Source organism: Cavia porcellus, unplaced genomic scaffold, assembly GCF_034190915.1.
Source record: "Cavia porcellus strain 051 isolate PalLab524CR breed Dunkin Hartley unplaced genomic scaffold, mCavPor4.1 scaffold_7, whole genome shotgun sequence".
Lineage (NCBI taxonomy): Eukaryota > Metazoa > Chordata > Mammalia > Rodentia > Caviidae > Cavia > Cavia porcellus.
The window spans coordinates 39,857,973-39,863,062 of NW_026947490.1; positions in this window are offsets into that span (position 1 = coordinate 39,857,973).

Consider the following 5,090-nt stretch of genomic DNA (forward strand, 5'->3'; position numbering starts at 1 on the left):
GATGTGGGGCATGGCAGGTGAACGGAGGGCATGTGCCAATTATCTGGGCTATGCCTTCTGGTCCAAGTATCCAAGTGTGGGGCAGGTGGTGGGGAGCAGAGGATTTCAGTCCCATAGGGCACCTCTTTTGTGAAGATGGAGTGATACATAAGGCACGTCTTAAGTCTCATCCTTGATGCAAGGGTGAAGACACTGAGGGACAGTTTCTATAGAGGGCCACGGTGTCCCTTGTCCAGGGCTGGGTGGGCACAGGCACCCTGCATGCTGCTCAGAAACCTCAAAGGCCAGCCTTTCTGCATGACTCTTCTGTTAGGATGCCTGGGGTGGATTTATGACATGTTTTTGGGCCCAGATGGAAAAGAAGCTCTGGGGATAAGCCTAGTGTCCCTTGCTGGAGGCCCCCTTGGGAGGCCCCATGCCCAGGACTGAGTAGTACTGGTTCCCTTGAGTGGTTGGGTGAGAGCTGCACATCCAAAATGGCCTGGGAAGAGCCACTCAGGAGGAACTCAGGTGCCTGAAGAGAAGAGATTAGGCATGATGAGGCTTTGGAGGTGGATGAAGACTAGAGTTATCTAAGCCAAGTTGGGGGCTTTGTCCTCAAAGTGGGAGGTGGCTCACTTGGGGTTCCACTCCTCTCTGTGTGGGCAGAGTGGACCCAGGCCCTGCAATGAGAGCCCATGTGTCCTTGGTGGTCAGCATTGCTTTCCGCTCCTCTCTCTTTCTAGAACTCTGATGGGCTTCAGTCGTAAGTTGGATAAAGATCTGCAGTGGGTGACCAGCTCATTGTCACCCTCTGGTCCTTCAGCTTTAAAGACTGCCCTGTTCATGTTCACATGCTGTATCCAGTTCTGCTCATGTCCGTATGTAGTGAGCACGTGTTTGTCTTATGAATGTGGAGGGAATTTGGATGGTGATGGAGGTTTGGCAGCACAGAGGACTGGAAGTGGGTCAGGGTGCAGAAGCAGGGACTGGGGTCACGGGTTTATATCAAGTAATGTGGAGGTGGCTGGCGGCCAGTCTGCTGCAGATACTATGAGCTAAGGAGACTGAACATTCCTCCCTCTTTCTGATGAAAGTCTGTGCTCCAATCCCAGCTGGGTCATTTTCTCCTGGAATCTAGATGCTGTCCATCTGCCCACCCATCCAATCATCCAGGGAGAGGCTGCAGCGTGAGCTTGCCCAGTTTCTCACTGTCCGCTCTTTGAGGTATGCATGCAAGACCCAATTGCCTCTGGAGCTGGTTGGACCCAAGGTTAGCCTGCTGACTCCAGTCCACTACAACAAATTCTTGTCATTGCTGCTTAGTAATTAACATTCTTGCAGTCTGCTCTAGTAGCAGATGAGAGAAATTTAGGGAATATTTGAATCTAAAATCCAGCGGCACCGAACTGTGAGTGGCGTGGTAAGGCTGGGCTGCTGCAATTGACATATTTATTGTCTGAAGCTGACCGTCCAACGAGTGAGCTCTGTTCGTCACTTTAGATGGATAGGGAATCACTCTCTGTTTTTATTATTTCAATTTCTGTCCTTCACGGGGTTGTGGTGAATTAGCTCGGTGCCATTTTCTAAAATATCAAGCATTTTTATACATTAGGTATAGTGAATGGCAAATACTTGATGTAAAGTCTGCAGTTTTACTCCATAACCAGATTGTAAAATATGAACTGAATTAATCATAACTGCGAAGACTAATGGTACATTTTCTCTTATTTTATCTTTAGTGCCTTTCAGATCATGTTTTAAAACCTTCCACGTCTGGCGTTGGGAACGCAGCCGCGGCTTGGTAGTGGATAGCAAGAGGCAAAGGTCAGACCGGAGGCTGCGCAAATATTGTGTGCTGGATTTATTGTTTTAATTAAGAGTGTGGCAGTTCATCATAAACTGTTTATGGCGTTTCTGCACAGTGCAGCATTTTGAAATCAGCTGTTTTAATGAAAACATAATGTCATATCTGTCAAAGTTCTAAATATTTTGAAAGTGAAATATGGAAACAAGAACTTTAATTCTAGGTTTACTGAGATTAGCTCATTGAATTGCTTTTAAATCCCTTAAGAGGGTCACATCATGGGTATCGCATGGTTTCCTGTAGGTGACTGGGAAAAAAAAATCCAGGAGGTTCTCAAGCTGGTTATTTAATAGTGAAAACACACGTTGAAGGTTAATGTATCGAAAAACAAAACCATTATGGTTGGCGCTGGGGTTTAGATTAAAGAGTCAGTAATGGGTGTGCAGGGGCCTGGGGCCCAGTTGTTTTGGGAGGCCTAATTGTGCCGAGAAGGAGCCAAAAGCCTTTGAGAGCAGGAGAGAAATGGATCCACCCTTGTCCCTTTCCAGTTGTGAAGCTTCAACATCACTGTGTTTGCAAATAATTATTTATAATGACCTCAAAGATGATGGCGTTTCACGGAGTTTTCAGGCTGAGCAGTTTGCAATCCTAGTAATTCTCTCTCATGGTCGCTGGGCATCTGTGGAGACGTGTCAGCCATTCTTGGTTCCATTTGTTAGGGAGTCGGATAAAATATTTGTCTAATCTGGAAATTGTATTTTTAGCTGTACTCTCATTGGAAACAGAAATTAAGCCTGTCATTAGATGCTGGGCCACAGGAGTTGACTGAACAGGGTAATGTATGTTATATTCTGTGCTATACTTGGTCAAGTTTCATATATATCGTATTCCACATTATTTTATTAACTTTAATATCTGCACTTCCTATTACCAGACATGCCCCTCATTCAAAGCACAGAGGCACAGTCCTCTAATCAGAAGTGACAGGCTATATACTTTCTCTCAGCCATTACTCGGTAGCCTAGAGCAAAGAACTATGTTTCCTTGAAAATGTTTTGAATTGGGTTATTTTTATTGAAGTATTAAAGTAATTCTTCAGATTTTAGGCTATTATTTAAGTACTTTTGGGAGAATACAATAACCTCCGGATTCTATAGGCTTTGTTACTCCAACAATCTAAGCTGCTAAATGCATCTTTTTAATGCTAGTTATGTAAGTGTCTCGGAACTCATCTGACCAGGGAAAGCTAAGAGCATGCAGGGTAATTATAGAAAATTAGTAGGCTAAATTAGTTGAGGAAAGAGCAAAAGTATAATATTAAAACTGCTTGCAAAATATGGGCTCTGCATGCTAGATTTTCAGTGACAAATTAGCATTTTCTAATTATTCTATCCCTCTGTTTTTATAATTTGGTTGTAACAGCCAATAACCTGGTAAAGAAAGCTATACTGGGTATCGGCCAATGTACTTGAGAATGAAGCACTGATTTCAGGAATAATTCTAACCCTGTTCTAGGGTCACTTACCATAATGTTGGAGGAGGTAGCAATGACCAATGGGCAAGAAAACCTATAAGCTTTGTTGTAGGGTCTTTCGGAGGTGATAGCTCACACCACAAAGAGTATCTTATAGTCTCACTTCTGGAGCTGGCTCCATTGTATCAATAGAAAATTTATGAAGTGGAGACAATTCAATATGCAACCCTTGCTCCAGCTTGCACACAGAGCATTTTGGGGACACAGTTCTGCATTGGGTGCCAGTAATGAATATGTACCCTGAAACTTGAGAGCATCAAGATTCACTGACATGCCCATTGTGTACCCAGCCACAGTCCTCCATGTTTTCTTACTCAACCTCTTTATACTGTCATCTTCTCTTGCCAGGAGAGGCCCAAAGAGAGTGTGCCATCTGTTTATGGCCCACGATGGAAATGGCAGAGTTGAGAATGGAACTTAATTTCGGAGCCAGGATTCATCTGCTCCACCATGTAATGCCATCTTCAAATAAACCCAAGAAAAGTTTCAGCTCATTCTTTTCCTTTCATCAACTTTCAATTTTGTTTGCAACTGTTCACTTATTATGTGACCAAGAGATGATAAGGTATCAAGAAGCTTTTGTAAGAATAGATTTCAATGCACAGCTAGCCCCCAACAAGTAAACCAGCATAACATCACAAAACAAACAAACAAACAAAACACAAAATAACAAACACTGGACCCCGTGGGCCTCTCATAGATCCACTGTAATTCCCCTTTGAGCATGGGAAAAGAAACACAAATAACCATGTGCTAAGTGCAAATCTAAGTACTTTCTAGGGACTCCTAGCTGAAAAGTATCCTGGGATAGAGCTGGAATTCATTAAAAAATTCTAAATTCTAGCCAATAATCTAAGTATGAACCAGTAGACATGAAACAGGCCCGTCTATAGCACCAGCAGGTATGTTAAAGCGATATCAATTTGAAAGGCACTAGAAGTAGAAGTGATTCCAAAGCAATCAGCTGGATATCAGATAGAATCAGATGGGCTAATCTTTAGATGAGGGCTCTGGGTGCTATAGTTCCTGTCCTGGAAGCACCCCTGACCTAGCATGCTGCGATCCTGGCCTGATAGCTAGGGCTGTTATCCTCACCAAACCATATTTATGCACTGAGGATGTGCATTTACAAAAACACAAAGTCTTGGATCTTAAAGATAAACTGTTAGACTGACATTGTTGCTCCATTTTATGGATGAGGACATTATTTCCTCTATCTCATAGCTTGAGGAGAACAAACATGTAACACAAGGCATTCAGGAACAATGCTTGGACAGTCCTTTATGATATATTTTGCTTGTGGATTGTTTTCTTTTTAACTTTGGCTATGCAATTATTGACTCCAAAGTGATCTGTCACTTGTGGCAGAGACAGTGATGTTCACCAAACATTTACTTCTGTTCTCCAAAATTGCTCAGCTCCCTTAGAAAGAGAAGTGAAGTCTTCCTCTGGTCAGAGGGCTGGTGCCAGGCAAAAGTACAGAAGCGCCATTGTGTGGCTAACTATGGCTCTTTCACTTCCTCTGCACAGGCCATCGAAGAAGCCTCGGGATGAGCTACAGGAGCCACATGATTCAGTACAGCCTGCTGATTGGGGCCCAGAGACTGTAGGACAGACAGCTGTCCCTGTGAGTTTTCACAGACACTCAGCAGCTTTCATGGGAGCAAGGGAGTAACTTTTGCTCTGTCAAACTACTAAGGTTTTGGGGTTGTTTGTTACAGCAGTGTAAGCCTAACTTCTCCTGACTCACACACGTCTTTAGGCACTTGT